Source organism: Octopus bimaculoides, chromosome 7 (genome assembly GCF_046866305.1).
Source record: "Octopus bimaculoides isolate indiv1 chromosome 7, ASM4686630v1, whole genome shotgun sequence".
Taxonomy (NCBI): Eukaryota; Metazoa; Mollusca; class Cephalopoda; order Octopoda; family Octopodidae; genus Octopus; species Octopus bimaculoides.
Window position 1 is genome coordinate 94443579 of NC_142934.1, and position 25000 is coordinate 94468578.

Below are 25000 nucleotides of genomic sequence, written 5' to 3' on the forward strand. Positions count from 1 at the left end.
ATACGTGCACACATGCATACATCGATATATACACACATATACATATACACACACACGCGCGCGCACACATACACACATAAACATAAATAACTATGTATGCACACGTGTGTTTATGTGTGTATGTATGTATGCATGTATGAATATGTCTGTGTGATTTCCTCCAACGCACGGTTGTGTGTACTTTTTATATGAAAATTGCACAAGCATTCTTCATAAATTTCCTAATTTGCATATACAAACGATGAACAGATTGTACACTCCATAATGTAATTATGGAATTTATGAAATTTATGCAATAAATTTTAAATTATTGAACATTGAAATTCCGGCATTCAGATTGGCTTTCCCCCATTCTGCCACATCACCGTGGTCGCCACCATCCCCCGACAAATAAGTGAGAAGGTGCTACTATTTACAGTGGACATCAGTTATGTTCTCAGAAATTAAGCTATCCCTTACTGGTCAGACAGGTAAAAATTATTATTAGGTAAATGTATTTATTGTTATAACACATAAAATATCTGAATAACAATGGAAACTTGTTGCAGTTGTGGTAAGCATTATTTCGATAAACGTATGAACCCGTTATTGATGCTGAAGGTCCACAGTCTAGAGTAAGAGTAGATCATAGAATAGAATAGTGTAAAGATATTCATTCATCCAGGTGTTTGCAATAACAACAGTCATGTTTCTTTGGAGTAGAGATAAACACAAAAACAAAACGCGCGCGCGCGAGCGCGTGTGTGTAGATGCCTCTATAGAAATGAAGTAATATGGATGTTTTACATTATCATAAATTTATGGAGAAAATTGCTTCGGTGAGAAAATTTATTTAATTTCGGTATTAAGTCAATAAACTTTATTTTCCAGTATCACAAAAGAAATATCAAATTAGAAAGCGTAAACATTTGATATCACTGCATAACGTTTTCTGCGTTTATTCGTTTCAGCTCTGTATATTGGCGTAAACGAAAGTGACTTAATAAATTGTTTATTCTAAATTGCCAACGGTAGTTTACTAGATACAAATATATATGTAAACCTATTTAAATACACATACACACGAACATGCATCCACCCATGCACATATCCATACGCCTATATATGCATATAACATGCATACACACACACATGTTTGCATATATACGTTTTACTAAGCCCCCAAGCTCCTTGCGGCACCTGTACCTGATGATTTCATGTTTTTCTGATATCACTTTAGTCGATCTTTAACTAGAATACGGTGATAGCACCGGTCTGCGAAATTGTGTTGGTAGTTGTATGTTATTTTATATATATTTTTGGTGCTAATTCCAAATATGCAAAAAGCAGTTTCCAATTTCCCAAAGCTTTTTCACAATTTAATGATAAAATATATCATAATTTGTAGGTAATTTCACACAAGGTAGGAATAAATGAAAGTAATAATATGATTTTGGCATTAATTTAGCAAAAGTGAATGCCACAAATGCAATTCAAAGCTATGAAAATAGATATTTACAAGGGTTCTATTCATTTATCTAGGTTCAACACCTAAAGATATCTTTTCACTTGGAATCTACGCATTCAACTCATTTATTTGTGAGTATTAGATGACCATTTACGATGCAACATTCACCAATAATCAACCATGATACTCACATGATGTCTCCCCTAATATTTACCTTCAATATTCTTGATAAAAAAAACTTCCCCTGCTCCACTCACGTTTCCCAAATTTTCCGGAAAAAATCAAAGTGAGCTCTAATACTCATTTCTATTCTAAGGCATCGAACTTTTCCAGGATTCTTTCTACTATGCCAGCGTAGATGGAATCCTTGAGAGTACCCAAGTTCTTCATCACGTCTTTGAAAAACTAATCTATGCATCTTTTTCAGAATCATTAAGAGAATTTTCCAAATGCTTATCCTTGACGAATTTCTTTATATCTAGTCAATACTTTCCCTTCAACTGTGGCGTCTGGTAGAGTACGAAACTTGCTATTCAAATACATGCAACTCTCTCCATCCTGTGATAGAGCTTTTACGAATTGCTTCATGAGGCCAAGTTTTATACACACACCAGGCAATAGAAAGATTTTCGGATCTCGAAGGAAATTCCTTGCTTAACCGTTTTTTAAGCGTATCCCTATATCGCCATTCATTTTGAAACCAATAGAGGTTCCTGACTCTACTGTCTCATTCATACAAGAAACAAGGAAACATTATATAGCTTATTGTTGTCCAAGCAAATCATCCCGTTGTTAACCTTGAATTTAATCGTCTGTAAGCCTGACACCAAATGTCCATGTTTCCTTCATGATAAATGAGACCAACAAGGATGGGAGCAGTAAAATTCTCTTTAAAGGATCAATAGCTTGAATTCATCAGGTCTGAAACTTATGTAATTTTTTTCTATTAATTCTGATAAAGCTGCACAAAAAACTAAAATCATTATCTTGAGTGCACTAAAGAATAAATACTTTTCCGGTGGAATGATGCATTAGGAGCGAAAAGATTCTTCGATTTAATTATGGAAGCTAAAAGCTCTGCTGACTATTTTGCGAGCCCTTATAATAACAAGATCGTTTAATTTACGCAGGTTGAATAGGTCTCCACTTTCACTGCTGTTTCAGCAGCTGGTTATTAACATTTTCCGCGCTGAAATTTCCACTAACGTTAAGACTAATTCTTATATCTTCTTTTCATAAGATTTATTTTTTTAAATGTCACTGATGTTCCTTTTAAGGTGATTGTGATTGTAATTTTGTATTACTTTGAATAGCATTCTTTGATATTAAACTCTTGCGGTTGTTTACTTTATTCATAATGATTTTAGTCTTCTATTCACCATTTAATAAATACTCAGTATTTTGACAAGAGACTGTATTTCCTGACAATAGTTTATTATGTAACTCCCTAATTAGTTAGAAATATCAGATATAATTTGATCAATTTAAATCATGTTCCCTAAGATTACGACAGAAAATAATGTAATCTTAAAGAAAACTAAAGAATAGCCTTCGGTGTTGAACAGCAGAAAAAACGGTTATGATTATCTTTCAAATTCAGTTTAGCACGTTCCTATGAAAAACATTCTGTGACATATGCATGGTATGCAACCTTAGCGTGAATCGAACCACTAACTACTCGTAGGTATTTTCGGCCACTAAATTTAGGATGCAGGTATATGAGGCACGTCCTTGAACGAGCAGGTACTGTTATTAAGTGGAAAGTAATATTATTATAGCTCCAGTGGATAAACACAGAGCTCTCTCTACGTATGTCTGTTACAAATCTATTTCATTCTCTAATAAATCATTAAAGAAAGTCTTCGTATAACTTGGACAAGAATATCATAAAACAGAGCAACAATGGAGGAAAGAACCAATTAGGAAGTCATAATAGTCTGACTGACCTCGAATGATCTGGTGCCACTTCAACCTTGGAGGTATTTCACCGTATATTTGAAGACCTTTTCCTAATGATATTCGAAAATATTATCCAAGATGACTCTTTGATAAGAGAACATCCATGCCTGGGTTACCTTATATAACCGTCTTAATTTAAGTAAATTGGCTGTCAAATAGTGGTAGGTGATTTGGTTATGCTTGTGAACGTTGTATCAGACAAGTCCCAAAATATATAAAACGTTGAGTAATATATGGCGTCATTCTAAAATCTGGGGCAAATAAGACTATTTCCTACAGGGTATATTGCAGCAAGCTATTGTAATGCATTTCCAAAATAATTTTGTAATGGTTCTATTTCCATTCAATGAGGGGGGAAAGGTTTATGGTTTTTCCCCTCAGTTCATTCAGTTAAAATTAAATGAAAGGCAATAGCACATATATTTGCGCGTATCTTATCATTTATATAAGCCAAATACGTTCATATAGAGATAGAGCAAGTACCAAAATAAGATTACTTAATACTAATGTGATTAGTGCATGCATTTATTATCATTGCTTTATAAAGGAAATGATAAATGTAGTTAGGAGACCTACTCAATGCAGGTGTTAATAAGTTCATCTTAATTTCATTTCCGCGTGTGTTCTTTTATGCATATATCATATATGAAGAAGAACCATTTTACATTTCTTTTTGCATTAATATCATTCTTATGTCACATGTTGTCCTTCAGAAGTTAATGGATTCTCTTTCGCAGGCTGCTGCCTTGATATTTGTATGTATTCTTGTATACGTTCAAGATGCCGTTAAATATCCACAGATAACCAATATATTGATCACGGACCTTAGTTATGCATTTGTAAACCTAATGACTGATCGTCTTTTATGATTAACTCTTTGGGAGCAGGATATTTGGCTCGCATTTTGAGATCATTACTTTAGGACTCATTGTTTTTTCTTGCATACTTGGAATGTTGTTTTATCAGACAATGGGAAAAGATGTACGTATTTATTTAGCCTCTGCTATTTTATAAAAGAACTCAACGCCCATTCTAAAAATGTCCTCCATGCCAATAAAAACCGCCATAAATTTTAATACTGAAACACTTCTCATGATATACTGACGAACAGTAAAACAGCAAGAATAGTAGCAATGTTTTCCACGATATCTTCCATTCAGTTGACACAAAATGTTAGTAGGACTTCAGTGAGTAAGAATAGGTGTCTTACGAAACGCAGATTGGTGCACGCATATAATGCGTTCACTTTGCTCCCAAGTCGGGTTTTGCATCCAGACATGATATATCATGAATTATGAGTTAATTTAAAGTATTTACCTTTCTATCTTTCATATTACACCAACACGCATGTAAATACACACACACACACACACACACACACACACACACATATATATATATATATATATATACATATATATATATATATATATATATATATATATATATATATATATATATATATATATATACATATATGCACATATATATATATATATATATGCATAAAATGAATATATACATTATTCTAATAATATCTTTCATTGTATAACGTGTAATACAAATAATCGTGGACATACTTGCGGTATACAGTCTTTTGTGGCTACACACAAAATTTACATTAACTATTAGACAAGCATTAACACACACATACACTTTAAACAGTTTGCATGTATACCTACCAACGCACATACATATAGACATACATACATACATATATATATATATGTGTGTGTGTGTGTGTGTGTGTAAAGGTGTATGTATATGGACGAATGTGTGCGTGTGCGTGTGTGTGTGTGTGATATACATATATAGGCAAAAGGAGAAAGAGTAGTCAGCGTAAAGGAAGGAAAAGAAAGCGTATTTTCCTTTCTTTGGTTATAAAACTTTCGTGCAAATATTTAAATGTGCCAAACTGTTTGCTAATAGTTACCTGCGAATCTTATGTCGTTGCTGTTCTTTCATTGTATGAAACGTGATAGAGAGGCTGGAAAAACCTATTTCGCGACGAAATTGTACATTCAACATTCCCTTTTAGAAGTGTGTTAACCGATGAAACAAAGAGCGTGAGAAACCTGTTCCCAATACACCATAGCACGCTACGCACCAAAATTACACACCAGCAGGCTACAACACACTACGCATTAGGTCAAATGTTCATCAGAGTGTTGTAAAAGAGCAATTTATTTCATCGTTACGATTAAGAGAATTGGATATAGCTGTAAGTTCCAGCAGAGAATTGCGCTGGTTTTTCCATTTGGTGTTGTTGATGCTTGTGACAAGGATGCCGTGTTTGTTATCAATGGTTTTAGATGAAGCAACAGTGATGATGGTGCTGCAGGTGAACCATTCTGCCGTTATGGTATCTGTGATGGAGGTAGATGTGTTTGAATCGTTACAAAATTTGGCGCGTAGTCGACATTATATAACGCTAGAATACGCAGGATTTCTCAACACTTTGAATTATTAGAGATTTGTATAAACGTAAATCACTGTCTCGATCTGTATTTCAGACTTCCATGGATCGATAGTCTTGCAGAAGATGGGATTACATTCATTATTAGGCAAACCTGTGTTCCAGATGAATATAGTAGACCTTGTTGTGTGCTAGTGTTGTTTCACGCAAGTGTTGCATAACTGATTGTAAATCAGAGTGTGGTGTTACTGCATTCATGCGACGTTTTAATGGTTATGTCGTTAGTAATAGTAACATAAAAAGGAATTGGTGGAGTTTTGCGGTGCATCTATTGGTGATTATTTATAAACAGTAATTTTGGATGGAATTACATGAAATGGCGTTTAGTTGATGTTAGAGAGTTGTTAAATTGGATGTAGAATGCGGGGTAGAGACTATTCTTCTTTGGTTTTATCAAATCCCCCGGCAAAATATACTTCTCTACAGACGGCAAGCGCATCCATTAACGAATTCGTTCGCCTCCAAACTCTCTATCTCTTACGCACACACCCGCACACGCACACGCTTACACATACGCATAAACACACACACACACACACACGCATACAAACATATACGAGAGTGGGATGGAAATTTAATAGGCTGAGTATGAAGGAGTAGTGCTAAAGCTGCGAAATATTGCATGCATTAATTTCAAATCTGTTTATATTTAATACCTGCTGCAAGCCCTACCGATAACATTCATGCAAACATGGTTGCTACATTAGGGGATGATGTTCCAGCTGTAACAAGATTGTAAAAGGTGGTAACAAAATTTACGAGGAAAAAAAAAGAGTTTTGATGATAGACCAAGGACTGAACGTTTTAGAACTGCCAACACTGAGAAAAATGTTGATCGTTTTCAACAGATGGTGAAGAACGACAGGCGATTGATTGACTACGCATTAAATAGGCTATGCTAAACGCATATCTCATGAGAATATGCTCCACAAGGAAATTGACATGATGAATGATTCTGCTCTTTGGATGCCATACCTTCTGATTAAAGTGGGCTAGTCTGCTCACAAGACAGGTAAATCCTACATTGTTTTACGCATATCCTGTTGGTCTTCTTGAGTGTTTCTTATCCCAGGATGAGTGTGGGCTTCATCACTTTGAACCAGAGACAAAATGACGATCCATGCAGTGGAAACACTCCTTCAGACCTGCTCCAAAGAGGCCAAGTTTGTTTCATCTGTAGAGAAATTGATGGTCTCAGTTTTGGGATTCAAAAGCAATGTGCTTATTACGTACCTTCAGACCAGGAAAACTGCCGAAAGGGTTCTTTTTTCATCGGGACAATGCTCCGGCACACAAGTCCTTCGTTGTAATGGCTACCGTGTGTGACCGTCGGTTTGAACTAATTGATCCGCCTCCCAATTTTCCTCATCCATCCCCATCTTACAATCATCTGTTCCCCAACACAAAAATGCTCTTGAATGGGTACCAGTATCGCAGTGATGATGACGACATATCTGCTATGGTGACATTTTGAACCAGCATTACGAAAGCTCTTTCATCAATGGGATCCAAGCAGTGAGATACTGTTGGAAGACGTGTGAGCACCACAAGAGGGACTTTGTTGTAAAAAAACTCATTTGATCACATTTTATTGGAGGATCCTGGTCAACTTATGAAATTTTCAACCAACCCTTATGTGTGTGTGTATGCATATTTGTTTACTTTTATTACGTGCATTACTAAGACGTTATACATATATAGACATCATACACACACGCACACACGTATTATATATATATATATATATATATATATATATATATATATATATATATATATATATATATATATATATATATACAACACGTTTTCGCAGGTCATGTTTTGGATTTTGTATGTATTTCTCGCTAATGATGTATTCTGTTCAGTTGATGTGTATTATACATTATCGTGTATCTGCCAATATCCAGTACCACGGGGTGCTAAATGTAAGAGATCGTACGTTGAGGATTATGGAACCTCGAATTATTTGATTCTTTATTACCTAAAAGTTGTTACAACTGCAATTGTCACTGAAAAAATGTTTGCCGTACAGTTTTGAGTAGTCGTTGTGTTATAATGTTTATAATATTTGTAGAAAAAGGCAGCACGCTAGTAGAATCGTTACGTCGCTGGCCAGGACGCTTAGCGGAATTTCGTCAGTTTCAACGTACGGAATGCAAATTTCTCCGAGTACAAATTTCGTCAATTTAAAGGAGAGGGCTTCTCTACCAAGACTGCTGGTCTTGTGCCAAAATTTGAAACTCATATTTCTTGTAGAAAAATATTAATCTTTACTTCGATCTTGAGAGGAATAATGAATTGGCATTATTTGAAGTGACAAATATACTGAGCAGTTTCTCTTATTTCATATATAGAACCAACTAATATCAGTGATAACAGTTTCCACTGTTCACAAAGTGGTATGCCTATAATGACAAATGAGATCCAACAGTTATTATGACTTAAGCGTTTAAGATACCAGTCATGAACTCAGGGTGTGGCAAAATGTGAGCTCTCGGTGGGCTGATTCGAAACAGATCAGCTTTTAGCAATCGGATTCTTTATATAATGAAATTGGTAGATAATAACTTCTAATGTCCAAGTATTTATTAGGAAATCCTGAAGGTTTGAGGTTCGGTTTTTATGGAAATAAATTTATTTGTCTTTGCCGTTTCTAGATTTGATATTTCTCTCGATACTGCTGAGATGATATGTCGAGGCATTAAAATCACACAAACGAAGTGATATATGCAGGCACACACAGACACACGGACAAATACATCTAAATACGCAGACCCAAAACGCACAAATGCAGGGAAACAAATACACACATGAACAAAAAAAGCATTAGCACACTCATACATAAACAGACATGATTTTACTGGTTGCTTTCTATTGTCTTTGGCGAATATAAAGCAAATACACAAAGCTGATGCTATTTAAATGACCACAACGAAAATGAACCAACTTTACTCTAACATTTATGTTCTGTTCTATTTACGTTAGTTTAAGGCATCATCTCTGAAGACACTCTTGACACGAAAGTCACGTTCAGGTCACATATATATTTTCGAAAACAATCACGAAGACAATTTTAATGAAAAAATATTAATATTTTCCAAGATTTGCTTCTCTCGTAACCATTAACATTGGATATCTTGTAAGTGGAACAAAATTCTCCAAGGAGAGAAAACACATAATTGAGATGGGTGATATTTATTTGTCTTTCTTAGCATTGGAAAAATCGGATCTCCCTTTATCGCTTTCTCATTGTTAATCTCTTGGGGTCTGCGCCGAAAGAAAACCTACTCTTCTATTCACTAATTTTCTTCATTCAACTCATTCTCTCTCCTTGGTGGTTCGTACGATTTATTTATTTCCATCCACATCAAATATCGGTTCTTATTACCAATATTATTATCGGTTCCAGATTAGATTCCATACGATTGTCGTACAAACAATCCCATCCATTGACGAATATATACATGCATGTATGTGTGCATGAATGTATGCATTTATGTATTATGTACGCGTATAAACACGCAAGCATATACATTTATACATCATATACACATGCATGCATGTATGTATATATATATATATATATATATATATATATATATATATATATATATATATATATATATATATATAGTATTATAGCATATGTGGGTATACACGCGTACGCACGCACACACACACAAACACTCACACATTCATTTGGCCTGTCATATTCTAAATTAAAAAATAACGTATTTGTTCATTTGCATGTCGGAACGCTCTCAGTTAAAGATATATAATCGTAGCGATTTCGTCCGCACCAATCTTTATATTTGCATAGGTTTTGAAATTATTCATGCCCTGACACTCTTGCTGCTCATCTCAGTTAGCTTATTCTCAATATATTTTACCTGACTATTTAGAAATGGGCTGAAATGTGAACAAGGAAATACAAACTCTAGAATTCTCTATCACTATTTCTTTAATAAATCCCGTCGACTCCAATCTAATGTGTCTTTACTGTGATAACCACAATCGGTTGCAAATTACTGTTCCCGTCAACTCCCTCTTAACTAATTCTGTTATTCGGTAACTGCTCGACCGTACAGAATACAAATTTCTCGCCAGTGAGACCGACCATTTTGAATTCTGTACAAATTATGCTATCCTTATCAAATAGCTTACAATATTCTGTGTTTAGATTGGATCCGAATGACCCGGTGTTTTTTTACTCAATTATGTGGGAGCGACTGAACAAGTCTGTGACGCTTTTGCACAACTTATCCCCTCAGTGAGTCTTACATAATTTTTTGTTCATAAGGTGCATGCGTAGAAGAAATTTATTCGCTCGGGTTATTCGTGCTACATTGAACCACCTTTCAACAATTTTATGAGAGAGCAGAACTTTTCTTTTCAGATATAAATTAAGCCGATGCGGAATTAATCAAATAGGAAAGTGTCCGTTTTCAGCCGTTGAAATCTCATCCAGTACACGACTTCTTTCACCATACTTTCCAGGTAGGGGGGGGGGACTCCCTTAGTGATTAGAAGAAAAGGAAAGAAGAAGAAAAGAACGGTTAAACGTTCATTACAATGGAGTCAGCCGATCGTCAGTTTTGTCCTACATATGACAACAGATGTTCGATATAACCCTATAATTCTCTCTCTCTCTTTCTCTCTCACACACACGCACACAAACATACGCTTCCAAACACACAAACGAACACATACGCATACATAGTACGCATATGTTTGTGTATGTGTGTGTTTGTCTTGTTTGTGTGCATATGTGGTTGTGTGTTTGTGTGTGTGTGTGCGTGTGGATGGTATGCGCTTCTGCAATATGTAGAATCGTCTTTCAGACTTCCCAGCTATTTTCCGTTCCGATATTTGTTAAGTTAGAATACCAGTGTTAATGAAAACACTGTAATTTGCTTCTAGATTGATACATAACCAATAGCCAAAGAGCAAAAATATGAAATGCATTCAAGTGCCGCATAAAAACTTCGCTTTCTGAAGGTTTTGACTTAAGTTGAGAAATAGAAATTAGGCTATAGACAGAGAAGAAAGTGAAGTCGGGTTCGCGACATTTGCTGCAATGAACTGTTTGTGACATTTCCATCAGAGACAGATAAAAAAAGAAAATCATCGCGTAAAACTAATCTCTTCTTGCGATGTTTTCTTTTACTTTATAAACTTCACATCGTTCTACCATTTATACATTGTAACTCTGTTCTTGACAGTTTTTCTTCTCATTACAAAAGAACTGCTACACAACAACAAATAAATTCTGCAGACCAAATTCTAAATGAAGGAACGAAAGAATAAACGATAGAAGGAATGAAATAATCAGCCAACCGGCCAAGTACTCCAATATTCAACTAATGTTATAACATATCAAAACGTGAACCAGTGTACCTGTCAATATAGTGGTCTGCTACGTTAAAAGTATCTGCCACCAGATTCTATAGAATTGGATTATGATGATTTCAAATCTGCCCCTGCCACCTGATAGATTTTAAGATTCTGATCGTATACTGCAACTGATTTGCCACTCTCCATTTAGCACAATCCAACAACAAAAGTTACCCAGCATTCCAAATAAATTAAATTGCTGAACGTTGTGCTACGTTTATTTATGAAAATGTCATGTAATTACACACATGTTGCAAGCCTGCCTTTTGTTTAGCTGCTTCCATTTATTGATGCAGAAAGTAAGGCAGGAATCTCGCAAACATGCACTTCACAAACACGTCCTCATACGCCCCGCTCCACATGTGTTCATGTATGTATGTATGTATGTATGTGTGTGTGTATATATATATGTGTGTGTGTGTGTGTGTGCTTATATATATGTGTGTGTGTGAGTATATGTATATATATATATGTATATGTGTGTGTGTGCATATATATATATATATATATATATATGTATGTATGTATATATAAATATATATATATATATATATATATATATATATATATATATATATATATATATATATATATATGTATATATATATATATATATATATGTATGTATATATATATATATATATATATATATATACATATATATATATATATATATATATATATATATATATATATATTTATACATACATGGATAGATAGATAGATAAATATGTATATATATATGCTTTCATCCCTTTATTGGTTTCGGCCGTGTAGCTGTGGTAATGCTGGAGCACCACCGTATCTATCTATCTATCTATCTATCTATCTATCTATCTATCTATCTATCTATCTATCTCTCTCTCTCTCTCTCTCTCTCTCTCTCTCTATATATATATATATATATATATATATATATATATATATATATATATATATATATATATATGTATATGAGAAAAGAGATAAGTCACGGTGGAGATGTGATATTTATCCGTGTAGACGTCACAGCATTGACACTGCTGTAGCATTCATATGCCGTCTGCGAAACACTCACAGTACATCTAAAGCCACTTGACGTAGTAATATGCACGTTATACAGCCCACGTGATGCCTCAAACTAAGATAGGAAGTTCGAAGAATGTCTTACTAAGATAAAAGAATTGCTCACAAACCCAGACCAATGCTTTAATGCACTTCTGATGGGTGACTTCAACTTCCCCAACATTAGATGGCCCGAAGGTGTCATAACATCAGGACGGATACGACAAGAATACAACCAGGCAGAATCTCTACAAAGGAGGGGGCACAGCAGATGCTATAAACTACAGGCCTATCTTTCTGAACTCACATGTCAGCAAGATCATGGAACGCATTGCCAGAAAAAGACTGACCACGTTCCTAGAAGAAAATGACTTTCTTACACACATGCAACATGGTTTCCGTCCTCGAAGGAGCTGTCTAACTCAGCTACTACATCACTTCGACTGGGTATTAAAGCAACCGCTCAACCACTCAAATATGGGTGTGATATATCTCAACTTTGCCAAGGCGTTTGGCAAAGTCGATCATGGGTTGATATGTCAAACATTGCATGACCGCGGCATCGCTGGTAGACTGGGAGAATGGCCGCATGATTTCTTGAAGGGCAGATGTCAGGTTGTCACAGAAAACGGTGCTTTCTCTGAAGTGACACAGATTCTCAGCTGAGTCTCCCAGGGAACAGTGCTGGAACCACTACTGTTTGCATTTGCTCTCTCGGACAAATCATCAGCCATTGAGTCAACCACACTCACATTCTATGTCGATGATACAAAAGTATCGCAGGCACTCAAGGATCCTACTGACATCCTAAGACTGCAGAATGACCTAAACGCAATATACATAAATGGGCTGATGAGAATAATATGCAGGTCAATGCCGCAAAATTTCAAGCACTCCGTTATTAGCCGACAAACAAACTACACCTGAAGTACACGGGACCAGCAGGCAATATAATCCCAGATTTAGAGTCGGTGCGTGCTCTGGGAATCCATATGAGTAAGGACGCAACTTCCCATGTGCACGTCGCTTAGATGACAGCACAGGCGGGTGGCAATTTGGATCCTGAGATCCTTCAGCACCAGGAACAGAAACACAATGGAGTCCTCAGTCGTCTGGACTACTGCTCCTAAATATGGTCCCCAAAGAGTGTAAAACTGATTGCGGAACTAGAGGTGATACAACGCCACTATACAACGAAGATAGACTCTGCAAAACACATGAGCTACTGGAAGAGGTTGAATGAACTGGGACTGTACTCCCTTGAGAGGAGACGTGAGAGATATGCAGTGCTATACACAGGAAAATAATGGAGGGTCTAGCTCCAAATTTCGGAATCGAAATCTACAACAATCCCCGAACCGGACGGCACTGCACAGTACCAAAGGTGCCATCTTCCCCATCGAGGATATGAACCCAATATTGTAATAGCCTGGGATTCAAGGGATCACCATTTTTAATGCCCTACCACAGAACATCAGGAATCTGCAAGGTATTGTCATAGAAGTCCTGAAAAACCGTCCAGACAGTACTTCGTCTGCAATACTGGATGAACCCACATCGCGACAGGTGGCACAAAGAAGAGCAGCAATGTCCAACTCGATACTTCACCAGATGCAATACTGGAAAAATACCTGGATGCAGTAAAGGTAGTGCAAAAGAAAAAAAGATATACCCAGCAACAAAAATGAAGAAATCTCCATAATGTGGACGGAGATGTCTTCAAAAACAAAAAGGAACTAGACATCCTTGTCTTCACAATGCCGGATAAACCAACGGCTCGGCATGAAGTACAGACGAAGGCAGCTGAATCAAACTCTCCCATACACCAAATGGGCCAACAGCTTTGACAAAAACACATACAGGATTGTATGTGTTTTTATCAAGGCTGTTGGCCCTCCCAACCCGAGGAAATCAGCAAGACCATGGTAGTGCTCCAGCATGAACGCAGTAACATGGCTGAAACGAAAAATACAATAAAAGGATAAAAGAATATATGCATGTGTGTGTGCCTGTGTGTATTTGTGTGTGTGTTTATGTAATTGTGTACTTTATTTGCGGGACAACAATGCAGCCTAGAGTTTCGTGTAAAGAGGAATTTCTTTACAACTTTGAAACCGGCCACGTAGGAATGTTGTTCGTTTCCATTTTGGATTGCAGTCTCATTAACCATAAACATTCATACACATATACATATATACGTGCATTTGCGTGTAACAGCGATGCAGTATTTGCATGTCTGCCTCTATGTTGTGCTGACTTGTGTATTTATGTAGTAATGCAGTCTATTGAAATACGATTGTTCGTCCATGCATATTTTCTGCTTTTGAATTATTTGGTTGAATGAACGGTTCTCTGTTCAGCTATTTTCAGGTTAATTGACGTTAGTGTAGATGGGTCAGTGAATAAATTTTAAGCATAAACATCCGATGTTGCTTCCACTAAAATTTAATATTCTCAATCTGCAATTTTCAAGGTGAAGTTGAACAATGTTTCAGATATGATTGTACACATTAATCGTCAGTAAAAAACGATTCATACAAAAAACATATTCATGCCTGTTGATGTCAGTATCGATTTACCGACAGTGAATGAATGCTTATACTTACACGGTTTCGTGGTTTCAGAGGATCTGCATTTATTCGGCTCTTAGATGTTTTTCCCCGGTAATATTTTTGTCGAAAGTGAAAAGAATAGTAATTACATTAGTGTTATTACACAGAGGTATCTTCAACTAAAATGATTACCGTTATTCTCCTTGACTACCTCATTTAGAGGCATGTTATATATTCTTCAGGTCGGACAGAACACCTCAACAGTTGCAGACAGTGTTGCTAAACAGGGTTAACGAATGATACACTTTGTCCCAAGAACACACTCTCACAGGCTCTCACACAAGTCTTTCATTTTCTAAAAGATGACATACAATAAATGTGTCCTCACAGTAGGCCAAACAGTAAACGATGCAGTGAATACGTAGTTATATTAACCACGTAGCCATGCATGGACCTATTATTTCCCGCTTGCCACTTATTCTTAAAAACAATTTCGTTTCAATGAAATTTCCCTGAAAATATAGTTGGGTTGTATTCAGTAATTGAGTAAAAGCTTCAATACCATGAGTTCTAAGCTTGGCATGAGATACTTTGTATTAAATTCTGTTATAAGAGGATATGAGATAACAGTGGAAATTAGTACGTAGCTATGACGGTATCGTACCATGGTGGAATAATTGGAGTACCACTGTACATGTGTTGGCATGACGTAATACGAAGCATCATGTGTGATGTATTTACAATTTCTCCTACCTAAGTATACATATGCACACGCATACACACAAGCATAATACACACACACACACACACACACACACACATATATATATATATATATGTGTGTGTGTGTGTGTGTGTGTGTGTGTGTGTGTGTGTGTGTGCGCGTGTTTGCGTGCGTGTATTAGCATACATAGATTCGTAACGCGTTCTTTCTGATCATAGAAAGCTTTTTAAGAACTGCTTGTAGTTTTAAAATTCCCGTTGCATATCCTCTTTCTATTATGTTAATTAATTGCTATCCTTCTGCTGCACGTAATCCATATAAAGATTAATGACGAACCGTCATAAACAAAAATGCATGAAAATCAATGTTCTACCCTAGTAGAATCCTTATTTCTAAAAGTTGTGTGCAACAGTTGATTATTCACTGACATTATTTGTGGAATATCCTAGTTTTGGACTCGTTGATTAGGCTGTTCCGTGTGTGTTTGAGCAAATAATTTTATTGGTTACATCTACTCAGTGTATTTGAGTAGAAATGTTGGTGCAGACTTTTCCTCCTACAGGTTTTACATTGTCTATGACCTATTGATCACGTGCTGATGAGTGCTTCAATTTTGATAGCCGACGTTATGTCGCGTTCTTTTAATTGGAACATAGAAATAATAATTAAAAAAATCATAATACATGCTGCCAGTAATAATCATTTTTGCTCCTTATTCTTGGTTCTTATATATATATATATATATATATATATATATATATATATATATATATATATATATATATATATATATATATATATATATATAAAGGTAAATCCGAAAGATCAAATTGTAGGAAGTTTGTAAGAGTCAAGTAGTTCGTAGAATGTATATATATATATATAAAAACTTTCGGGGACAATAATGGTTTATTGACATTGAGGCTGTAACTTTTTTCCCATATCGAAGTGCCATAAAATCCTTGGATCTTCTGTTTACAGGCTGTTACTTGTTCCTGGAAGACATGGGAATTGAAAAAAGTGGAGCTAAACCTGTTGCTAAAGGACATTCCTCTAACCGATGAAACCGAATATAACAGGGGATCCCTTGGTGAATATGTAAACTTCATTCGATTAAGATATGTTTGACCCGAGGAGTAGCTAGCGGATTACCCACTCCTTTGTGTTATGCCTGCTTCCGAAATTCTACCAGCTAGGAAATACATTTAGCCAGGGATTTATCTACTCCATTCCTTAATTTTGTATATATATATATATATATATGTGTGTGTGTGTTTGTGTGGGAAAATTTACGAGAAAAAACAACAACAAACAAGGACAGGTGATGTAAACAACAAAAGGATGTATTAGTTTAACGCTGGGGAATAGAGAAAGTCTTTAACGTTTCGAGCTACGCTCTTCAACAGAAAGAATAAGGAAAATACCAAGGAGAAAAACACGGAGAAAAACAAATTGAATGGTGTAGTCAGCGATCTATCATGGCATACATATGTGTGTATGTATGTATATGCACACATATGTATGGACATACATATATGACGAACTAGTGTCCTTTACTATTTCTGTACAGTAATTGTATATCTGGTGACTTGACTCCGTCAGAATGCTTACATTCTGCTTCTACCTAATACACGATAAAAGAAAAAAAAACTATTTTGGATGTGTGGTAATCTTGGTCCAAATAAACAGGTATAATCAAATTTCATAGATGACTTTTGTGTTTTCACTGAATCAGGCGCTTGTGCTTTCAATGCGTTTTTTTTCATTTTATATATATTTTATGGCGTAATATGTCATAGAATCTCGTAGCTATTTCTAACAGCTGGAGTTGTCGCATAAAGTCTCCTATCTTGGATCAGCATTATATTCTATAAATATACGTTCTAAGCGGTCTGACTCGTTGGCTTTCTTCGATATTGGTTTTTTTCGCATCCATTTGTGCTTTTCTTAGCATTAGAATAATTTTAGAAAGATGGCAGGAACTTTTTTATCCTGACCTGAAGACATTTCGTCGCATTATATGCAGAAATCTATAAAAGAATGAAAGTTGTCACAACAGAATAAATATATCTCTCTCTCGAAAAAATATTCTTGGTCAATCGAAATTATATACGCATATCTGTTGAAAATTGTTGCAATAATATAAATTCAATCACAAAAAGAATTTTGATAAAGTTTCAATTCTTCGATATAAAAAAAAAATACATCACTGTTGATTTGAGTGACATGAAATGTATGCTCTCTTCTGGGTTTGTGTTCCGAACCAGAGCCAATCAATGTTATAGCACACATTACATTCTAAAAACATTGTTTAAAAGAAAAACAATAAGATAAAAAAGAAAATCTAACGAAATTTAGAATTTGGAAGGGAATATACGATTCTTTTGTACATATATTTCTAAGGAAACAATGTTATTATATAACATGCTCTTGCCCTTGATATATATGGATCTATGTATATATGGGTTTGTTTGTGTGTGTGTTCGTATATACAGCTCTCTTTATATCTATATCTATATACGTACACACAAACACGAATACACATACATAATCCCAAAACAGGTGCACATATAAGCACATGTACAAGGATATGTGTGAATGCACACGCTTTTGTGTATAATCACGCTGTATATTAAATTTCGTTTCGAAGATATATTTAATTTAAATATTTTTATTTATTCATATGTAATTACGAAAGAAATTGTTTTTTCAACCACTATATGTATATATATATATATATATATATATATATATATATATATATATATATATATATATATGTAACTAAACGTGTAGGATTTACTATATATATATATATATATATATATATATATATATATATATATATATATATATATATATATATATTTGTATATATGTTCGTGTTTGCAAATTCTATTTATTTCCGAAAGGCTTATGCAGACTCTCTTCCTTTCTCTCTCTCTCTCTCTCTCTCTCTCTCTCTCTCTCTCTCTCTCTCTCTCGCTCTCTCCATCTCTCTCTCTCTCTCTTACACACGTGTACACATGCATACACTACGCGCGTGCACACATACATGTATACACACACACACACATATATATATATATATATATATATATATATATATATATATATATATATATATATATATATATATATATATATATATATATATCCGAACATATGTACGTACGTGTATATGCGTGTGTACACTCACACGCACACGCACACACACACATACACACACACATGCATTCTAGTCTCCACTTTTTTGTCTTATATTTCTCCTATTTCTTTTATTGGTGTTGGTTTTCAATAGAAGCTTCTTACTTTGATACACGTCTTAATTACCAATTAAACCACGAGTTGTTTTTTCTGTTTTTTTTTTTCAATTATGCATCTTGGTAATTATTACGACCGATCAGTGCATAAGAATTGAAGTAGAGGAAGGCATGCAAACGAACATTAAATCTTTGGGAAATTAAATTACACACTCTGCCATAAATTTCATGCAAAACTAATTAAGAATTTCATAATGACATTTTAATGGAGAGTTTGAAAGCGAAAGTAAAAGAGTGGGAGAGAGAGGGAAGTGGAGAGAAACAGTGGGAGTCAGAGTAAAAGAATGTGAGTGTAGGATTGGGAAAAGAGTGTTCTTTGCAGATAGTTGGTTATGTATTCGATGTGTATTGGTGAAATAATGAGGGAAAGATCGAGAGATATCGCAAAACATCCCGTATTTAGTAAGCAGGGAGAAACAGACGATGACAGAGTGACAAAGAGAGAAAGAGAGAAAGAAAGAGAGACTGAGTTCGTGATTTCACCGATATGTACATTGTGTGTGTGTTTGTTTGTGTATGTGTAGTACAATGTATATGTGTACCCTTATAAGTATGGCGTGTTGTAGATAAGTAACACAGACACACATTGCTGTATGTATCTTACTATAATTCAGAGAAAGCGAGACAGCGAGATGGAATGAGAGAGAGAAAAAGACGGGAAATAGCGAAGAGGATATCAGAAGGGAGATGAGACCATTTATGAAGAGAAATACAACGAGAGAAACGGGAAAGTGTCGTTATTCGGACGATAATCTGAACTAAATGATGCACTTGCAATCTTCCACTTTTACTATGCGTCCAGGCTGACAACCATACTGCATACATCGACATAAACTACCGAAACACATGGTGTGCAGGCGTATCTGTCCCAATATTATCTTCGAATAGCACAAACTCCAGTGATCTCAACGGTGTCTTTGAGAGCAAACTGATTACAGATCGGAAAATAATAGTTGTTGTATATCATTGTTGTGTAGGTGAATCGTCCGGGATAAGTGATGTTGTATTGGTTGAGGGATGGGGTTGTATACATACCTGACTCTCGATATATGTACATATATTTGTCTATCAATACATATAACTACCCACTTACGTATCTCTCTCCCTCTCACTACTACCCTTCAGTTATTCAGTCATTCACTCACCCACTCCCTCTCTCTACCTCTCTCTCTCTCTCTCTGTATAAAAGTCACGCAATTGTTACGAGTTTTGAGCGGTAAGTGACGGGGGAAGAGCATATCTTCTCTGTGTAGTTTGCATTCTTCGGTACAATTTAAGAAACAGTATGTATATATATATATATATATATATATATATATATATATATATACAATAATATAAAACACACACACACACACACACACAGAGACACACATACACACACACACACACACACACATACACACACACACACATATATATATATATATATATATATATATAGGCATATATATATGGTGGTTGTCTACTCCTTAAACAGAGTTTGACCACCTCCTGCACCTACACCTTAGCCCTTTCATGGCGTCTGATGTGGTTTTTTAAACCAGACAGTGTTTTGAAAAAACACCCACACAGATTGCACCTCCGATTTGCACTACCAATACCTGCAAGTAAGTTCTGCTCATTGTGGATCCTAACATGTCTTTTAAGACCCCCATTGGATTTGCAAACCCTCTGGCACACACCACATTCAAACGTGTGCACAGACATATAATCAGAATAGCTGGATGAGGTTTGTTTTCCATGGGTTCGCAGGTGAGATTTGAGGCCAGCCAAGGACAGACATAGCCTGTCACAGACTGTGCAGACAAAAAGGTCCTTGTCATTCACCTTCTCAGTCTTTACATTTTTCTTTAAATATCTCTTGAGCCCTGCTTGCATCATCCTGGCCTCTTCAAATGCTTTCACTCCACTCCACACCCTTGTTCACCATCCAACTCGATCTGAAGCGAGGGCTTCTATATCTTTTGGAGCCATTCCAATTGACTTCATAGCAGTCCTTATGCCATCCTTAAACCTTATTTTAGGTTTATGCCGATAACGTTTCCCCTCTGCAATCTCACCACAAAACAGCTGTTGCGGCATGCGTTCATCTGCCATTCGAACAATATGGCCACACCATCTCAATTGGTTCCTCAAAATCATGGCTTTAATTGTGGAGATGCCTGCAGATGCAAGGATATCTGTGTTTGGTGTATATGTATATATATATATATATATATATATATATATATATATATATATATATATATATATATATATGCATATATCGGTACAAGACATCACAAAAAAATAACATGAAATACGAAGACAAACTTCTTTTGCGAACATAGAGAGAAACAATTGGAATAGAAAAAAGTAACAAAACACAAGTAAAATACAGAAATACAGAAAGACCCTTTATCTGGTGTCGGCTGTTTTATCTGCTCCACATTTCGAGCAATTCACGACAATATGTCGAAAGATACAGAATACGTCTAAATATGAACGCATAACAAAGTTTGGTATCAATATGTTTTGATTCATTATCGCATCTCCGTCACTGCACTCATCAGTTCATGTTATGTTAATTTATCCACCCCACACAAAAATTGAGCTATAACCTCCCCTGTCCTGAATAATAACAATCACCAATTACCTCCCTTTTATGATTCTACTTCTTGATTCATTCACAGATTTTCATACAAGAACGTGAACTAAAACCTTCTTAAGAAAATACGAAATGACAATTATTTCAATGTCATGATTAACGAAACGCGAAACAGGTCGACTACCAACTCTACCTTTAAAAATATATTAAAGCTATGCTAACTTAGTACATCTTCTTTCTTTTGTTATATATATATAGTTCAAATTTACAGAAAAGCCAAAGACGAAAACAGGTGTATGAACAACAAGTATGTGTAATAGTTTGGGGCTCGTAAAGTGAGAAAGTCTTCTACGTTTCGAGCCAACGCTCTTTAATAATGGAAAGGAATAAGAGAAAATTAACAGAGAGAATAAAAAAACAAACTTGTGGACTTATCGATCAAGCATGTATATATATGTATATATATGAGACGTACACATACGCTATGCATACTCGCACGCACGCATACATATCATGCACACACACACACACACACGCACACACACACACACACACACACACACACACACACACACACACACACGTATACACGCATCTAGATAGTGATAATTACCTAAACAGATAAAAATCTCTATGTGTTAGCCAGATATCTTCATGTGCTTTAGTGTCGTAAAATATATTTATATATAACGATGGAAGAGCATGTGTCTAATCGGCAATAAAAACACGCTAAGGTGGTAAATTCTCTTCTATTTATTATTCACTTTATTAATTAGTTAACTAATTAATATTCAATAATTTAATTAAATGGCTTGTCAAAGTCCTTTCGTATCAACCTGTCACGTTAACGATAACGTGCCACTCAGATACTTATCCAGTTCTTGTGAACTTGTTATCTCCTACGTATTACTTGCGTGGTGGGTGAATATAATTTGCCTCCTGTTGAGTGTGTATTTTTTTATCATACATAGAAAACACGCACCATTAGTATATCTGCTAGGTCACAACGCAGGCTATGTGAGTTGAACAACGTTCTCCCTGGTTGGGACGCTAGTCCGTCGTGTGCGTGTGTATATATATGCACATACACATATTATATAACTGTATATAGCCGCCTAGACTATTGCTCTCAGTTGTGGTCACCACACAGTGTTAAGCGGACAGCAGAACTCGAGGCAATTCAGCGGCACTATAAAAAAAAGATCGCCACAGTCCAACAGATGAACTACAGGGAGCGACTGAAGGCACTAGGTCTCTACTCCCTGGAGCGCAGGCGGGAGAGATATGTAATAATATACATAGGGAAAATACTGGAAGGACTGGTGCCAAACTTTGGCATCAAGTACTACAGGAACGCCCGCACGGGTCGCCACTGCATGGTGCCAAAGGTACCGTCCACTGCATCTCACATAAGAACGAGATACTGCAGCAGCCTCGGTTTCAGAGGACCTCAGCTCTTCAATGCCCTGCCAAAACAATTGAGAGACATGCAAGACATGGATACGGAAGTGTTCAAGACAAAACTTGACACTTTCCTCTCCACGGAACCAGACGAACCAATGGCTCGTAATGAGACGCAGTTTAGGGCAGCTATGTCAAATTCTCTTATACACCAGATGTGCTGCCATCAAAACACTTGATTGGACCATGTCAGGTGGGGGAGAAGAGCCATGCGAGGAACGTGAAAATTACGGTGGTGCACCAGCATGACCGCAGCCACTTGGCTGAAACACATAAATAAATATATATATATATATATATATATATATATATATATATAATAATATTAGGGACAAAATCCAAAATTACAGGTAAAAAGTCAATTAAAATCATTTTATAAAAAATTAAAATTAAATTGAGCTTTATAGATAAAATATATATAAAATATATAGTTTTAGGGAAAATAAACAAGTTTCAAGAACTCATCGATGAAATTCCACTATCACATATAGAAAAATGAATAAAAGCACAATAAATGAGTATAATATAAAGTAAAGTAAATATCATAAGATAAATATAATAAAAAGATTTATATATATATATATATGTATATATATATATATATATATATATATATATATATATATATATATATATATATATATATATATATATATATATATATATATATATATATATATATATATATATATATATATATATATATATATATATATACATATATATATACATATACATATATATATATATATATATATATATATATATATATATATATATATATATATATATATATATATATATATATATGTATGTATATATATAGGTAGGTAGGCCTTCTTTCATTATAAGAAAGAAACAGCCCCAGTACAGTGCATGTAAGGACCCCCTTCCAAAAGGATGGTTCCCTCATAGACAGTCCAACCAGGATCAGGAAGGTACTGAATGGTCTGTTCAAAGTGCCTTTACCACCCCGTTCGAACACAGACAAGTGAACGTACCACTAGACTTCATTGCTGCCTTACGATGGAATGCAGCGACATTAGCGAAGAAGATATGCTACTAGACATAGATGAGGTGGGCGCAAACGGAACTGCTGGTCTTGATGGTTTCCCAGCAGTCCTCCTCAAATCGTGTAAGCGTGCATTGGCAAAACCTCTACAGATTCTCTTCCAGAGTTTTCTTGCGAATGGTAGGCTGCCAAGCAAACTGAAGGAGGGAATAATATGCCCAATCCATAAATGGAAAATCAGAGCAGATACCAAAAACTATAGGGCTATCTCTCTGACTTCACACATCAGAAAAGTCATGGAACGGGTAGTCAAAGGGAAACTAATCGCATTCCTTGAAGAAAACGACTTCCTGAGTGATACCCAGCATGGTTTTTGACCAGGTAGGAGCTACCTGACCCAGCTCTTGCAACATTATGACTGGGTGTTGATGCAGTTATTTAACAACTCAAATGTAGACGTAATATACCTTGACTTTGCGAAACCTTTTCATAAAGTGGATCATAGTATGATATGACAAAACCTGCGTGATCTAGGCATGGCTGGAAAACTTGGAGATTGGACGCATGACTTTCTGAAAGATAGAAGTCATGCAGTAGTGGCCAATGGATCCACCTCAATGAAAGCACAAATAGTGAGCGGTGTTCCCCAGGGCACTGTCTTCGGATCACTGCTTTTTTTGCAATAGTTCAGCTAATGAGAAAGGCTGAAACAGGTAAGACTCTACACCCTGGAGCGAAGACGGGAGAGGTACGCAGTAATATACATCTGGAAGACATTGGGAGAAATTGTGCCAAAATTTAGCATTGAAAGCTACACTAATGCCAGAATGAGTCGATACTGCACGGTACCAAAGATTCCAGCAATGCCATCGCGCTTCAGCAAGAGTTACAGTAACGGCCTAGGGTTTCAGGGTCGCAGAGCTTTTTAATATTCTCCAAAATAGCCTGAGGAGCCTGCACAAAGTAGATGTAGGTGATATCAAATCAAAATTGGACCTCTTCCTCTCGAGAGTCC